The sequence below is a fragment of the Triturus cristatus genome, chromosome 10, assembly GCF_964204655.1.
Source record: "Triturus cristatus chromosome 10, aTriCri1.1, whole genome shotgun sequence".
NCBI classification, from domain to species: Eukaryota; Metazoa; Chordata; class Amphibia; order Caudata; family Salamandridae; genus Triturus; species Triturus cristatus.
This window is the reverse complement of record NC_140593.1, coordinates 882,732,868-882,751,090: the sequence shown is the minus strand read 5'-3', so window position 1 is coordinate 882,751,090 and position 18,223 is coordinate 882,732,868. Positions and strand designations below refer to the sequence as shown.

At 43.1% G+C, this 18,223-nt stretch overlaps 1 protein-coding gene across 6 annotated transcripts in view; it reads left to right on the top strand.

Annotated features, from left to right (window-relative positions):
• Positions 1-18,223, top strand: part of LOC146796157 (uncharacterized) — a 171,760-nt gene that overhangs the window by 56,634 nt on the left and 96,903 nt on the right. For 2 of the 6 annotated variants that reach the window (XR_014969548.1, XM_085628565.1), the window contains exon 3: positions 2,806-2,867. The exons of 3 other annotated variants lie outside the window; for them this stretch is intronic. The gene's annotated coding sequence lies outside the window, so the exon portion shown is untranslated. Of the gene's footprint in view, positions 1-2,805; positions 2,873-18,223 lie in introns of all 6 variants that reach the window. One more of the 6 variants, XR_014969546.1, reaches the window with a different exon arrangement.

Below are 18,223 nucleotides of genomic sequence, written 5' to 3'. Positions count from 1 at the left end.
TCCTCATAAACAACAGCCCGAGGACACCGAGGTTTTACACTCTACCAAAATTACACAAGTATAAGATGCCCCCTCCAGGACGACCAATCGTCTAAGGCATCGGATCCATCTTGAAACCCTTCTCGCAATTCTGCGATTGGTTCCTGAGACCAATTGTACAAAGGTCTCCTTCATATCTGAGAGACACAAAGGATGTCCTGTGTCAACTACGAGACATGGGAATCAACACCACCAATGACCTGTTTATAACAATGGACATCGAGGCGCTCTACACGAGTATTCCCCAGAGGCGAACTCTGGCTGTTGTCGAACAGATCCTGCTGAACCTGGATTGGGAGTTTATGACTCCAAGACATTTCATTATGGAATGCGCAGAGGTGGCATTAACCAAAAATTATTTCAAATTTGAAGAGGTCATATACCACCAGATCAAAGGCACGTCGATGGGCAGCACCATCACCCCGAGCATGGCGTGTCTTATTGTACACCAATTTGAGGAGGACCATATCTTACATCAAAGTAACCCATATGCGGCGCAACTGAAAACCTGGAAGCGCTATATAGATGACATTTTCATCACATGGCAGGGGACACCAGAAGACGCAACAGCATTTGTTCAGTGGGCTAATACAAAGGACGAACACCTCAGATTCACCCATTCCATTAGCAAGAATCACGCCATCTTCTTGGACCTTGACATCACAATGACCACAGAAGGCATCTGTACCAAAGTGCATAACAAACCCACCGACAAGAACAGCCTACTCCTATACGAAAGTTATCACCAGAGGGCGTTACAGCAGAACCTACCAGTAGGGCAATTCCTCAGAGTACGGAGGAACTGCTCCAACATACAAACATACAATGAACAAGCGGAACAACTTGAAGGGAGACGGGAACGACATTATCGTAAGAAGATGATCAAAAAAGCAAGGAAAAGCGCCAGAAATAATAACCAGGAAGCCCTTTTGGAACCCACCACAGGAGAAAAAACTGAACGTATGGTATGTGTAACCACGTATCAAATAAAGTCCAGAACATCATAAGGAAGAAATAGCATATCCTTAATAGCTCACAGAAGCAATGGGAACCACCGCATTTTGCGTTCAAAAGGAGCAGGAACCTACGTGATGATTTGGTCCATTCTAAAACACAGACCCAGGAAGTGGTAGAACAAACAACACTTTGGAACCATCAGAGACCCACAGGACATTTCCCATGTGGAAGTTGCGTGGCCTGCACACTTACATACACTACTAAAGAAGTAGATATAGGCACAAACAACCCATGGAAGCTGAAGGACTTCAGCAACTGCAACACCGAGAATGTGGTGTATTTATTAAAATGCCCTCTCAATCTCGTATGTGGGAATGACCAGGAGGAAAGTAAAGACTCATATCAACGAGCACCGGAGCACAATCCGTTGCAAAAAATCAAACACAAAACTGACGAAACACTTCTTGGAACAAAACCATAAAGTCTCTGACCTAAACTGGGTGGTTTTAGAAGTTATGAAAAAACGAAAGTCAGAGATCTCCAGAAACTTACATATCAGGGAACAACGATGGGTGTACCGCCTACACACATGGGATAATGGTCTAAATAACGAAATTCCATGGCTGCAGATGGGATGAGATGTATCCACTCTACCTACTGTTAGACCAATACTGGGCGTAATTTGTTCTCATAACACCGGTGGTTTTTTTAAAACGTCAAGAAACATTGATAAACCATTATTGTGTATACATTTGGCTCCAAATACCAGTAGTTTTTAGAAAACATTAAGGAACATTTAAAATCTCCCACTACGCTTTCATTTAACCTCTCAGCTTAACTGTGATGATTATTGTGACACACATTACACCAAATCCAACACTCACGAAATACCACATATCGTGAACGGGTGTTTTTATGATGACTTTGAATTTCTCCAAAAATGATATCTTAGTAAAATCTCATTAAGCGTAGATCCAGTACAGGCGATCAATGCCGGCTTTTCCCTTTGGGCATCAAACCGTTTAAATATAAGCTGGTACTACATAGTATATAGCCGTCAAACGGTAGACTGCAGCTAAGGCCAGCATGTTTTTGTTGTTTCTTTGCCACCAGGGTCAGGGGACCGGGCAATGCCGGAGCTCTTGAGTGGGAATACGTACGGGACGTCACTTTCCATCTCTGAGCCCCGCCCCAGTCGCGCCCTGAGGCAGGTATTGGCCTGACCTGCAGACGGTCTCTCCAAGGGACTCCGGATGCGGGCAGGCATGGAGGACAGCATCCGTTTCCTCTAATATAGCGAACCAGGCACAACATTAACATGGCACAGTTTGTGACACCGGATACAAGAAGGATGGAAATAACTATTTCCGTCTCCTCATTTTTTTCGAGCCTGGTGATCAGGCACATCAATAGCATGGCGCACATTGTGACATCGGATACAACAAGGGTGTAAGCAATTACGATAACTGGGGGGCCACTTATCCAATTTAGAAACACTATTTAAACCCCGTCAAAATTCCGGTTTAGTCATCTACGGGAAGGAGAAACGGACAGAGCTAGGTTTTTCAGCGGAAGGCGCACCTTGACAAAGTAAGAGTGTGGATGGGAGTTGCGGTGAGAGTGGAGACGCACTAAGCATACATGTAATGAACTTTGCTCCCGCATTTTTTACCATTATAAACAACTTTCTGTTTTGACCCCAAGGGTGAGACTAATAGGGTGTGATAAGAAGCTATGCACATACTGAAGTAGGCTCTACCATGTCAACCTATCTGGTTTTTGTCTCTCTCTCTCTTTTTACACCCCCAGAGTGTGACCAAAGGGGCCTTCCCTCCACTCCTTCCATGGAGCACATAGGCTAAGAAATTTGGGTAAGGTATGAGAGATGTTTTTTCTCAACTATCAGGTTGTGTGTGCACAGATGACTGACACATGTCACGCAGTTTAACAACGCACGATAATTGCTGTGGGGACGAATGTGTTTGTTGCAAATGACCATAGAAATCTCTTAAGGTTCTTCTGTGCTTTATTTCATTTTTAAACAGGCTGCCGTGGAGCCCCCTCAACAAGTGGAGTGGCAAAAGGTCACCCCCCACATAGTGGTTTTCCCTTATCACGAGATTAGTAAGGCCGGAGCCCGCTTTAAAACAGGTCCTGATGAATACCGCGTACCCTTTTGGGACACCGGGCAGAAACATGTTGACCCTATACACCGTGGTGAGGGGATAATAAATTCCCCGAGTCACCGCACCACTGTTTTAATATCCAACAGTTACCCGCCTAATTCAAATTAATTTGACAACTGTAATGGTTTTTAAATCACATTCACTGTTCACGGGCCCCCACTTAGTTTAGAAGTGCATCCCTGTCGTCAGGTGTATGCCCGCCCTCTATCAAACCAAGTTTTTAGAGGGCGAGGATGGCCGATGATGAAGCATGACCCCAGGTGGTGTGTGAGGCCAGTCCTTCACTTTTTGTGAGATGTCAACACTAACAGTATGATTTTGATTTTGGAGCGCTAGTGGTCGTTCTTATCTGGGAGAAGCCCCATTTGTGTGTAACATTGTATGTTGGAGGCTGCCTTGTTCCTGCCGCCCTGTGCCTCTGGTTCCCTCCTCCGGCTAGCCGCAGAGGCTAGTGTGGTTTATACTGATTTACTTTTGCCACAAAGAGTACCAAGCAAGAGGTGCTCCAGATATTCACATCCTGTTATGGGTAAAACATGCCCTGACGTTTGGAACAGACACTGATGAATCTGTCTTGTCTTTCCTAGAACTGTATATGTGACTTGTGCCATCCCAAACAATACTGCTGACAAGGATTTGAGACAAGTTCTATGATTTCAGACTTATAGGTGTGGGAAATACTTCATAGAAAATACAGATCCAAAGGAAAACAGACACACTGTGACACAAAAGTCACTGAAAAATACATACAACCAAAGAAGAACATGGACTCTGAAATATATAAATGACTACAACACTGTAATTCTGAAGATGTGGATTGCAAGTATGGATCTACAAATTGTTGTAGACAACTCCATTGTTGTTGCTCGCTATGTAACTTCATCTATAACAAAGTCAGAGGAGACAGAGGTTGAAGAGATGTGGGAGGAAATTTCTGCAGAAAAGAGTCTTATGAAGAAACTGTACAGTTTCAGTTTAAAAATGCTTTCCCCACAAACAAATAGGCTCCTATGAATGCTCAGACAGGTTGCGCTCAGCTAGTATTTCTCCAAGTCCAAAGAAACTGTCCGGGTAAGCCTAGGCCTTGCAGCACTCTTAATAGACTATTAAAGTCTTTCCCTGAAAAACAGTACCTTGCAGAATTTGACCCCATGAGTACAGAGATTATGAAGATTAAAGTGCTTGAAACATACTACCCAAGAAGGAGTCCCCACATGTGTCTAGATGAAGTACTTCAGCATTATACATAAAGAACAAATGTAAATGAAGACATAGCAGAATTAAGATATGCAGGTGTTAGATGGGACAGTTGTTTGGTGATTAATTAATTAATTAATTAATTAATTATTAATTTCTATAGCACCGAATCACCCCAAAGGGGTATGTATCACTGCGCTTAGGACGGTGTGCTTCAGCCAGACCCGAGGGACACAGAAAAGGAAGGTTTTTAAAAGCTTCCAGAATTGAGAGAGGCTCTGGCAATCGTGAAGCTGGGGGGGGGCAATTCGTTCCAGAGAGTAGGGGCAAGATGTGAAAATGCTTTGCCACCCTTGTGAGCCTTTTTAATTCTAGGGGTGCAAAGGAGTAGCTTGGAGCCTGATCGAAGGGGCCGTGGGGGGGGTGTACTTGATAAGTTTATCAGACAAGTAGGAAGGCCCCTGTCCATTGAGGGCTTTATAAACAGTGCAGCGTATCTTAAATTTCACCCGCTTTCCCACAGGGAGCCAGTGGAGTTTATTAAGACGTGGGATAGGAGCTGTTCTGGGTGGGGCATTTGCTACTAGACGAGTAGCCGTGTTCTGTACAACTTGTAACTTGTTTAGGGAGGCTACGTTGGCCGAGGCTAACAGTGCATTACAATAGTCCAGACGGATTAATACTAGGGCTTGCATCAATGTTTTTTTAGTGGAGGATGGTAACAGGGGGAAGACTCTTCTGAGTAAGCTGAGTGTGTGGAAGCAGAAGCCAGCAGTAGTAGTGGCGTGGGCATCGAGTGTGAGGTTCTGGTCGATCCTGATTCCTAATTTCTTGACCACTTCCTTAGGAGAAGGGGCCTTGCCCAGCTCCTCTGGCCACCATCTGGGAGTCCAGTTTATAGCTGCTCCTCCAAACAGCATGATCTCCGATTTCTCGGCGTTCAGTTGGAGGAAGTTGGTCCTCTTCCAGGCAGCAATGGTCTTCATGTCCTCAGAAAAGATGAGTTGTATATCAGATCTGTTTTTATCAAAGGTGAGGAGGAGCTGGGTGTCGTCCGCCTAGGAGATGGAACTGAACCCTAAGTTCCTCATTAGTTTGGCCAAGGGGGTAACATAAATGTTAGTAGGTACCCACTTGGTAACTTTGGTGGTTTTAGATCTAAAGGTCCACCATGTAACCGTCTGGGTTCTATGTGTAAGAAAGTCTGTCAACCATTTAAATGCAGCCCCCCGAACTCCAATGCCCTGAAGTCTCTCCAGTAGGATCTGGTGCGAGATGGTGTCAAACGCCGCCAATAGGTCAAGCAGCACCAGTAGTGCCGCCTGACCATTGTCCAGGGCCATTCTGATGTTATCAGTTACCTCAATCAGAGCAGATTCGGTACTGTATTTGGCCCGAAAACCTGACTGGGAGACATCAAGGCAGTGAGAGGTTTCAACAAAATCAGACAAATGTCTGTTTATGTGCTTTTGTATAAGATTGCTCTGAAGGAGGAGCAAAGATATGGGACGGTAATTGGAAAGCTCAGATGTGGAGATCTTAAGATTTTTACGAATGGGTACAACTTGAGCTGCTTTCCATTCTAAGGGGAGTCTGCCTGTCCTCAAGGAATTATTAAGAATGGTACAGATGTGTGTGGCTAACTGTGCGGAAAATGAGGAGGAGATTTTTGCAGGAATAATATCTAGGGGGAACCAGATTTAATTTTGGTAAGGAGAGAATCAACCTCAACTGGAGTGAGTAAGGGAAAGCAGACGAGCTGTGAGGTATTGTTAGAGGAGACAGGATATACGGTTGAAGGGTGCGATGAAATTTCATTGGTTGAGATAATTTTCTGGTAGATGTCTTCGATTTTCTGATTTAGAAAAGAAGCTATATTGTCGCACAGCAGCTGTGAGGGGGATTCCGCAGTTTCGCAAGCCCTGGGATTGGTGTAATATTTCAGGATCTGATAGAGGGTTCTAGAATTGTTCCCTGCTTGCTCCAGTTGATGAGTGATGTGTAGCTTGCGAGCGGATTTAATATTTTTATGATAGGAGGACAGTGCAGCTTTGTATCTCTCTTTGTCTTGCCCATTGTGCGAGTGTCGCCATATCCGTTCCAGTATTTTACATTGGCTCTTTTCAGTTTGTAAAGCAGGGAAGTACCATCTAATGGATGTGAGTTTTGGAGAGTGGGTCTGTTGCATCACAGGGGCTACATTATCTAAGGTGGCTTGTATGGTGAGATACAACAAAGGAAATCTAATTACTACAGGAAGCTTAATAGCCAAACTGCAGAGAGAAGTACGTTTTTCTAGTTGACACTTTTGCAGTTTTAAGCTATGGCAAACTGAATCAGATTTACTTGGAAACTTTGACAGTTATGAAAACTGAATCAATGCAGTGAAAAACAGTATTGAGTTTTCTGTTTTTTCAACCTCTCTGCATATGTTGAAAGATGAGATTGAACAGGAAGAAACAATTGCTGCTAAGTTAGCCAGAGGGAGTTCACAAAGCAGCCAAAATTTTACACCAGACAGTCAAGATCCTCTTGGAGAACCAATAATTCAAAATGAAGCAGCTATAGAAATGAATGAGATGGAGAATGTAATTCACCAAGCAAGAGAGAAAACTGTGGATTTCGAACTGTGAGAGCAACTGAACAATGAGCAGAAAGAAATTTACAACTACGCTAAAGATAAAATAGAGCATGGATTTCTCCACGAGAAGAAACGTAATTACTGCAGTAACCCATACTGCATATCAGTGGACTAGCTGGCACGGGGAAAAGCTTTCTTATTAAAGTTCTCACCGGTTATCTACAGAAGACTGCAGATTTAAATATGTCATGTGTAGTATCAGCACCAACAGGATTTGGTGCACATAATATTAAAGGAATTACTCTACATCGACTACTAATGCTATCTCAGTCAAAATTCTTTATTCAGCTCTGCCGTGCCATAAATGTCACATGATAAAATACACAGTCCAGAATGATTTATACATGATGAAAAGGTCAGGAAAAAGACACTTATAAAAATAGGTCATACAAACATCTAGAAGATCCATTAAATAGTGTGATAGTAGCAAAATATTGTAAAGTTTTCAGTATTTAGATTGTAATCTCAGGGAATTTAAGATATAATTTAAAACAACGATAATAACAGTTTCATTTCCCAGACACTGCAGATAAGAAAAACGTTGCTATGTGAGATCTAGAATCCAAAGCACGCAATATGGGGCGCATTAATTGCCTTCTTTGATGTAGGTAAAATGTGCAAAATAAAGTAAATGCAGAGTTCTTTGTTTGGCTGGGATTTCACAGTGACAAAGGGGAGGGATGAAAACCAGGTATCTTCTATGGGATAGGCTACCAAGAAGTGTATAGTTTAAAGTCGAAAACTTTTAAGTAAGAACTTCTGTCTTTCCTCTGCAATAAACAAATGCTGGGCATAGTAGTAGAGCCCAAAAGATTACTCTGCTCTTTCCCAGCTATCACCCAGTTATGCCGATTGCACAAGTTGATAAAAAAGCTTTTTTATATTTGCTGAGTACATGTTGAATAAAAGAGCTGGGTTATGATAAAAAGCTGGGATGCCCAGACTTTTAAAGCCCATTTTGATAGATTTGAGCCAAGGGATAACTAGGCAGTTATCCAGATTTATGCAGTCCAACAACACTTACCTACATATTTGGGCTTCTGGATTTTTCCCAATACACTGCCATAATAGGAGGAGTTGTAATTTGATATAATCCTCCAGATAGTTTAGCCTACCTCATCGTGGCAAAATGATGTTGGAGTGGAGTGTGGGGCAGACAGAATCTGTAGAATTGGAGGGCTTTACAGTTTGCGTGTCCCCAGATACCCACCCTCAAATGTTGCAACCTATAAAAACGTACTTTTAAAATTACATAGCTGCTCGCTTATGGGTTTATGTTCCAGCCTTTTTGCAAATCTAAAAAACTGCCAGGGGTGTGGAATTTATTAAAATATCTACTTGTCCATGGGGCAGGTTGCTTCATAAATCTACTTGTCCCTTTGGTGCCATGTTGTGTGGCGACAGATTATGGCAGCAATCTCATTATATAAGAGCTCTTATATAGCCTCTCTGGTTATGCCAGGGTTCATACCATAGTAGTGTTTGAATACTAGCAATCCCTTTATGTTGGTCCGTTTCCGCAGATCTACATACTGGGACTGAAGGTAGTGGTAAACAATAGTTCCAAGGTTGGAATGTCCTTTTGAGTCTATGCAAACCTACTAACTTGCATGTTTTAATGGTTTTCAACAATTCTTCTCTAATCTTTTCCAATACTGAGAAATGTTGGAAATTTACTCCTGACAATGGCAGACAAAAACCTTCTTCCAGAGTTGGGGAAAAAAGTGGTTGGAGGGAAAATAAACTTGCAAACACTCAGGTTTTCGCATGAGCAAATCTACACATGCATATTTGCTCATGCTAAAATGCAGTTCACAAATATTTTTTAGGAGTACTATGTCTTGCCCTACTGCTGTAAATTCTTGTGAATTCACGAACGCCATAAAGCTGCCCTTAATGCAAGGACATATACCAAGAGTGCACTTTTGAGACTTTCTTTAATAATTGGGCCCCTAATTTGGTCATGACTTTTTGCGTTTTTAAAAAATTCTCTTTCTATATCGGCTGGCTTCACAGTGAGTGATAGCATTCAGCTCTTTCACAAGGAGCATATCGGCACACATAGTAGTTTTGTTCAGTGCCAGTAACTAATGTGGCAGTGTGTGCTTTTTTGAGACCAAAACATTTTTTGCTTTTACCAATGCTTGTTATAATGGTGAGGGTCCAGCAGCTCTCACATCAATATGGTTTAACAAAAACCATGCCAAAACAAGTCACGCATTGCCAAAACTAAAAAGCTGACCACCATTTCAGACCTACTGGCTTTGCCAATACTTGTTTATTTTTATGTTTCCAAAAATCTAATTGAAACTGGTTACACTGATTTTCTAATATGAATATTTTGGGGAAATACTACCATGCATGAACACATTTTACTAAATGATGCTGCAAAGAAATGTTACCTAAAATGTTACAGTAGTTTAGCAAAAACATTCTTTTCCTACTTTCATATTTTAGGAACATTTTATATTGAGAGCAAAGAATCATTAATCTTGCTTTCAAGCTTCTGCAAATATTTGCATCTAATCAGAGAGCATTCTGGGAGCAATATGCATAGCCTCACATTGCTAAACTTTGAAACCGTGTGTCCACATTTTTATACTGGAACCACTGTCAGTAGTGCAGTCAGAACTTACATTTACTGAGAGCGCTCACCCTAATAATAAAGCCTTTCAATTAATGAACCATAAGTACAAGTTTGAACAGCATTAAGATATATGCACACAAATAATAACTTAACTGCAGGCAGTGCCCTTCCCTGAGTCTTAATGTGGTACTGCAAACTGGCAGCCAAAGGGTTTGTGCTGCAGGGGGTTGGGCCTGCTTGCCCCAAGGACAAAATGCACATTAAAACTTGTTGCCCTTGACCCCAAACAATATGTCCTGGGCGTCGGGCTATAGGAATTCCACATCCCTGACTGCGTCCATTGCCCTTTGAAATTGCATTACTTTAATATTCAATCAAAACTTCCAATTAATTTAATATCAGTAGGGACACCCAGGTAAGTGAAGTGGGAGGTTTTTTCCACTTCTTCTACACCAAGCAAAAACTTTCTGGTCTTCGACATTTTTGGGCCTTATTTAATTATAAATGACTTGGTTCTGTTAGTTTTAAGTCCTAGGATGTCCATAAAAATATTAAAAGCATCAAACAGAGATTGAAGACCATTAGCTGTTCGAGCAATAAGTACAGTGTCATCTGCATGAAGTAAGACAGGTATTTCTCGTGAGTTGATTTTGGAGATATCTTTTCTGGTCTTTACTAAGTGTTTACCAAGTGCATTATTATAAATTAAGAAAAGTGATGGGGTCAGAACACAGCCCTTGCCTAACCCCTGCTACTGATGTAAAATCTTCGATGAGATCCCCATTCGTAGTGTAGCACACTCTAGCTGTGGTGTGTGCATGAAGCCTATGCAGCAAGGAGATAACGTCGCTGTCTATATCTAGTTCAGACATCATTGACCATAATCTGTAGCGATCCATTGTGTCAAATGCACATGTTAGGTCCTTAAAGGCAAAATGGACATATCCTTTTTTTGCCTTTGTGTATTTTTAGACTATACGAGACAGATTTAATGTCTGCTCCACTGTTCCCAAACCTGGTCGAAACTCAAACTGTAAATCTGATAGCCCCTGGGTCTCTGCACCCTAACTTTCAAGTTTGGCCAATACGACCCTCCCTAGGATCTTTACCTTCCTATCTAGGAGTGAAATTGACCGATAGCCGTGTGACTGGGTTTTATTTTGCTATTTTGAAAATGGGAATAATGGCTGCCTTTTCCTAGGTTTTAACCAGAGGCCCGATGATTGCACATCTTAGGACATTTGTTATTAAGGGTGCCCAAAACTATGGTAGGGATTTAAACACATCTGAGGTGATTCTATCGGGTCCTGGGCTTTCTCGGAGGGACAATTTTCAATTGCTAAAGTAACATCAGAGACCTCAATAGATCTACTTAGTTCCCAGTTGGAGGCTAGATCTCTAATGTGCGTAGCCGGTCAGTCAGTAAAAACTTTATTTCGATCACTATAGATCAAAAAAGTACGACATAGAACAAGAAACATACAAACACAAATAACAACATAAGACACTTAAAGTGCTCATTTTGCTGGCACAATAGCAACACAATAAAGAGATAAAAATTTAATTTTAAAAGACAACAGAAATTCACCATGAAAATGTTTTTCTTTTAAAAACAGAGAATAAAATACAAAGAATATCGTCTATAAATATTGAAAGACATAGGTCCGCCGGAGCTCATCCAAGTGGCACAATACAGTATGGAGGGACCCTTCAATGAGTGGTAGCCTGTGGCCCACCAAGAGAACACTAGGCACGCCTAATCCACATTGTCATTAGGAACTTGGCTACACAGAATACAATAATACGAGATGTGTCTGTCTGCAGTATTCTGTATGCCTCCTTGTACTTACTTACTCCCAGGTTTCTGCAAGGTGGAACTATCCATTTAGCTCAAGACTGACTATACAAAGGACCAAAAAATAGAACATGCTCAAGTGACTTTGGTCCACCTTGGCAACAGGTACAATTTTCAACCACCATGTCCACTTCTTTACACCATTTCCTTTTAAAAGATTTAACAGATAGGCACCCATACTTAAACTGTAGGTATAGCTTCCTTGCTAGTGCAGGAACAATTTAATCAATAGTGCTCTCGAATAACGGGGTCAGTTTAAAATCAATAAAAACAGCAGATAGCGTTCCTTTACAATTTAGTATGTTGTCCGATTCAGCATTACCCCAATAAACAGCTTTGAGACTAGTTTTATGGATCAGACACAGGGTTTCTGGTTGGTCCCGTATATGTCAAGGCTTAACCTCTGTAACAGGTTCTTAAGAGTACGGAGCCACAAACTCTTGCTCACATGTGTTGGTGTCATTAAATCACAGAGGCCCACCCTATAGGGCTCAAGTGCTGTGATAGACCATAGCCGATACCAAAACATAAGCACTCTGAGCTCGATTTTGTGAATAATTTTTTTCTGGGCCAAATCTAAGTAAAGTGGAGTCAAAGGGGTTCTCATCCGGAAGTTTTAACAAATATCTAAAGAATTTGTGTTAAATTACTGACAAATTACTGTGTTTTGAGCAACCCCATAGCTCTGCACCGTACAAAACTGCTCCTAGAGCCTTGACATTGTAGATCTCTAACGCAGGTGCCGCCCTTCTGGATATAGCTTTCCTGTGGATTTTTGCTATATTTTCCATTTGTTGTATCGGGGAGAGCTGTCCCCTTTCTATCTGTGAAACCCAATGTAAATTCTTTGTAGGTTTCATACCAAGATAATCAAACTCAGCCACTACTTCTAAGGAGGCATCACCCACATACAACTGCTTCTTGCTCTTGTTGTTGTTCTGGAGGAGAAAATAATACATTTTGTTTTGGAGCTGTTAAGTTCATTAAGTCATTCTGCAGTTGTTGGAGCCCTTGTGGCGACTTAGAGATAAGCAGTGTATCATCTGGAAAGAGGAGTGCAGGGGCTCTCTGCTCTCCTATTTTTGTAGCATCACACCCATCTCTGCTCAAAGATTTTATAACATCATTTATATTCAGAATGAACACTGTGGGTGCTAATACATTCCTCTGTCTTACCCCTTTGTCAATATGGATTGCTTCCGTTAGCGCCTCATCCTCCCCCACCTCTCTAGGGCCAAGGTGTCAGCATGCAGCTTTTTTTAAATGTTCAGAAGGGGAGCCAGAACTCCCATTCCTTCTAGGACTCCCCATAGCTTGCCTCTGGGGACCATATCAAAGGCTGCTCGTAGATCAACAAAGGCAACATATAAGTTTCCCATATTGATAGTCACTTCCCTCAAGTAAGTACAAATGAAACGAAAAATCGGATCTATGGTACTTACATTTGGTCTAAAACCTGCCTGGCACTCTGAAATGATATTCCCCTCACAAATCCAGTCCTGAAGATGATCAAGCACCTGTTTGCAGGAAATTTTCTGAAGGGAGTCTATAAGGCTAATCGGCCTATAGTTCGCTGGAAATGCACGATCCCCCTTCTTAAAGATGGTGACTATTTCAGCTAGCTTCCAAGAGTGGGGGTGTCCCTGCCTGAAAGGATACTGTTTAGAAGATTGATATATGGACCCCAGATTTCTGGGGTTTCTCTATATAGGTCGTTGGGTATCCTGTCAGGCCCTCGGGCATGACCTGAAACACAGGAATCAATTGCCTTTACGTTCTCACTAAGCGAAAATAGCAAGTTATTGGGCTCAAAGGAGACATCACTATCTATTTGGACACCACAAACATTCGCCATCCTAAGCTTGTTTGAGTACAGTTGACCGAAGTGTGTTACCCACTCCTCTGATTGAATGCAGAAATAAAGCATTAGCTTGTTTCCACATAAGGCCACAGTTGCTGCTCTCCAAAATACTTTGGTGTTCTTAGTTACCAGAGCCTCACGCAGGTTCAGCCATAGCGAATCTTCCCACTCCTTCTTTGCGTTAATAAGCACTTTCCTATAGTGTGCCCTAGATGTAGCAATCTCTACTTGGGATCTGAATTGATGGAGCAAAGGAGCTCACCTTTAACCAATCTACAGGCATCATTATACCAAGATTCAGGCTTTGGGCAAAATTTCTCTTTTCTTCTAGGTTTTCTCAAGACATCTCTTATTTCCCCCCTAACTTGTCATGGGTTTTTGCCATCACATCATTTCTTAATGTGCTGGAGAGTTTAGACAGATGTTCATAGTCTGCAGTAACAAATCCCTTGAGAGTATCGAGGGCTGAGGGTTTTTTAGCTAACCAATCCCACCTGATGGATCTAAGGTTGTTGGTGGTCTAGAGTTCTCCTATCTCACAGTTACCCTTGCCCCCACGGTGTGAAGTTGATTTAATTCGTAGTCACTTCCATGTCCTTGATAGCAGGCCAAAGCTCAACATGTACCAGGAATTAGTCTGTTCTACTGCAATGGCCCAGTCTATTAAAAGTGATTTTGCCCTGGCGATCCAAGGGACATCTACCATTTGTGGCTCTGAGATTAAAGTTAAGTGTTAATGCCAGCAACTGGCCTGCTTTTGGAGTGCATCTTACTTTAGGTAGTTCTAAGTGAGGTAAACCCCAATGGTTAACTGTCTCACACGTTAAATCATGTGGGACACCAGCCATCAGTTCAAAGGTTGAGTTAAGATCTCCTGCCGCCAAGGTAAGGTCTTCCCCCATCTTTCAAAAGCAGTTGCTCCAGGGTTGGCTGGCAGCAGGGTTCCTGCCATTATGTTCCCCTAGGTTGGCTGGCAGCAGGGTTCCTGCCATTATGTTTGCAGATTATACCCTGCTGCTTTCCAAATCCCCCATGGGTATACAAGGGGTGTTGGACGGATTTGCGGATTTCTGTCTGAGGCGTGGTTTTGAGATCAACGCTTCCAAAACCAATTACATGATCTTCAACCCGCCCTCCTCAACACGCCCGAGTCCCTTGATAGGGTCCTCCAGATTAGAGAGGGTTTACACGTTCGAATATCTGGGGGTAACAATCAACCAGTCTATGACTTGGGACTCACACCGAACTAAGGCAAATTGGAAACTGATCCAGATGACGGGTGGCATGTGTAGGATGACAAAAGGATTGATCTATAAACCATTTGGTCCCCGCCTACAAATCTATAAAACCCAGGCAAGAGGGGCTGTGCTATATGGGGGTGAAATATGGGGACACACAGTCGCCCAGAAATTGCAGGTCACGGAGAATAACCTCCTAAGGCAATTGGCAGCTTTACCATCTAGCACTCCACTATTACCATTAAGACTAGATCTGGGCCTAAGACCCATTACAGAGGAGCTCGGGCTCAAACCCATAACTTTTTGGCGCAAAATATGGAGCACACCGGAACTTTTTAATTATAGAGTTGAGCTCCAAGAGATTCTGCGCCTTGCAAAAGTCGCCCAAGTTCCATGGTTAAGATATGTCAAACAAACATGCGAGTCATTAGGAAGGTCAGATCTGTGGTTTGATCCAGGAAATGCATGTTGCAGGATCTCACACAAATCTATCTCCAAGGCCTATTATGAGCACAACCTACGCGTTTCAATCAAGAATGTTCGAGCAGGGTCCCTATCTGAAGTTCAAAGACTCATATCATCTGGAGCTTGCTTTTGATGATATTGGCCCAACATTCACAAGGAAGCTATATATGCAATGGCGTTATAGTACTCTCCCACTCAGGGCGTACACGGACCGCTGGACACACTCCCAGCTTACAGCACAATGCCCAGCCTGTGCTCATTTGCGAGAGACCGATTTGCACATCATATTCTTTTGTCCAGCTTACCAAAGAGCTAGGAACTACTGGCTCGTCCCACTGCTCAAAAATCTGGGCTTTAGGCAGCATCTCCCAGCATTTAGAATTTTAAAAACAGATTTATCGGCTCCAATTGTATTCGCAATTGCAAAATTTTTAACGGCTATGTGGTTTAGTCGCAACCGCTGCATAAAACTAAATACTGTTGACTGAACACTTCTGACAATTTTAGTTCAATTGTTTCATGATGGATTTTAACTCACTCTTGTATGTGACATATTTCTTTCTGTATACTTGTTGCATTCTTTTATGGTCCTAGTGACCGAAATAAAGCTGATAAAATACTCTTTAATGGTAAAAAAAAAAATTGCTCCAGTTGGTTAATGGTGGTAGTTTCTTCATATCTACCCTCTACTCCATTGTATAGATTGTATATTGTTAGAGATAGGCCGGAAGGAAGCAGAAGTCTAAGTGCTAGAATATCTTTAGAATCGCAGGGCAAAATACTAATTCTGCATCGAAGCGTGGTTTTGATCCAAATGCCCAGCCCCCTGAGGGCCTACCCTTTACAGTCTTAGTTGCTTCGACACTGAAGGTTGTATACCCATTTCTATAAAAGGGTGTAAGGCACCATGTTTCCTGAAATAGGCATATATCGAAGGTGTCAATTAATTTACCCCACTCGGCGTCGGGCAGTAGTTTAGCTATTCCTGCTACATTCCATGAAGCAATCCTTACCAGCGTATCCAGCACCAGTTCAACAACCAATGGAGTGTTGCTAGACTTGAGGTTTCTATCAATAGGCACAACATGGGATTGAAATACCGGCAACACTCCCTGCATATACGAACAATTGCTAAAAAGAATACCTCCCTATCCTTGAGGTCTTTCTCTTTTTGTGGGAGGTGTGTTGACAGGCTCTCTACCCCCATCCTAACACCAATGTGCAAACAGTTTGGGGTCATAGGCTCCAGTCACGGAGAATCCCTGCTAGGTCCACTATTCTCTTCACCTGCCCCCCTATCTGACTTAGCACAATGAAGTCTCAAGGGATCTATCGAGGCACAGAATTTGAGTTGAATGGCAGTACGTGCGTTAGAAATGATACGGGCTCCAATTGCCATTAGTCCCTCCACTAGGTCATTACTTACATAAAAGACTCAAATTAGGTCATATGTACCATCTGGAGTTGAAAGCCTCTCTACGTTTAAAATGTTACTCCTGATGATCGACTAACTGTGTCTGGTTTCACGGAGCCAATAAGCGACTTTATTTATCAGGGACTCCTTATCTTACCATGAACCAGAAGGCAACTTGGGGACATGAACAAGATCTACATCTGCACTAACACCTCCCCCCCTCGGGGGCCCCACCTCTTGGCCACCAAGGTCTATCAGGGGGAATAACTCAAGGCCCCTGTATCCCCTTCCACTGCTCCTTGCTTTCAGCCGAGGGCTTTTCATACCACACCCCTCCACACGGCCGCTGTGAAGGCACCCATTCCCCACTATTTCTCAGATGATTTTGCATCACAGGTAAAACTATAGGGGGATGGACACCCATAATTGGAGGGGAGCGGCACAAATCGGTGGTTTATTAGCATCATCACAACTCGTCTCCGGTCTCCCCCTGCCACCTCCTCCCCCACCCATGCAACAGTACACATAATATTTGGTATTGCCCTCTCCAAGCTTTCCCACAGTATCAATGATAATTTTGACCTGCTCTCTTAGCTCTTTGATGACCCCCATCAAGCTCTGAAGCATTATGACTGTCTCAGTGCTCATACAATTCCTCCTTGTGGATACGCATCTCACAGGTTCAGTGTCATCTGTGCTCAGTATAGAATATCTATTACTACATTCTATCCTTGGTGCCTTTTGAGTTGCAGATAGTCTTTCACAGCCAGCAAAGTGTGGTGGACCCTCAATCTCCTTGGGCACTGGCAAATTGGAGTTCAGAAGTGGCTTTTCAAACATTTAGTGAACTTGCTTTGCTGTATCACTGGGAGAAACCTTTAAGCTCAGTTTAGTTTGCACGGAGTCGGAGTAGATATTATCGGTGCACTCTAACAGTAGCGAATCTATCTTATCTATTACACCGCTGTCCACTTTTCTGTTTGTCGTTTTTTTTCCTTCGGTGCCCAAGGGGCCCATTCCGTAGCCTTACCTTTTCCCATCTCGCCAGCCCCATGATTTAGCCCAAGGAAAGAAGATAGAAATTAGAAAAGTAGATAAACGGAGGAAAAGCGAAGAAGGGTCCCCGATAACCATAAGGTCACGGTATCTGGTCTGGCAGAGTCAGGGTCCACTTATCGATCAGTCACCCCCCGCCCTGCGCATTGCTTTATGCGCGTTGGTCAAGCCTCCCCCATGGCAGCGGCTCAGGAGCACGTTGCACTCTGGGACAGAAGACCAGGGTGTGCAGAATGCAGGATTTATGCCCCCAACAGGTGGCCCCCAACAGGTAATAGCGTCCTTGCCCGGTATAGACTCGCAGTGATAAGTGGCCTGCCCAAGTTGTGTTCTCCACTTCACTCAGTGACAATCCTGCCTAAAACTCGATACAAAGAAGTGCCTTAATTAATATTTTCTGTCACTACAGGAACCAAACTAGCTCCCCTGCTGACTCACTGTCTTTAAAGTGTTTCAGATTTCTGCTGCGGGAACCGGGTCCGGCGCCCACTGTCACTGCTCCGGAGCAGGAGCGAAGGAAGGAGGCAGCGCCCTCTTGCTGCCCAGCGTACGCTCAGCCCGGCAGGGCTAAGAGAAGGACGCTCTTAGACGCGTCTCCCTGAGCCTGGGGAATGCAGCCACTGCATCCCCAAATAGTAGCACAGAGGGCAGGGCGGGCAGCTCGCAGACTCTGGTCCGCACCTGCCGGGTGCTCCACAGTCAACCTCCTGATCCCCAACGCACGCCG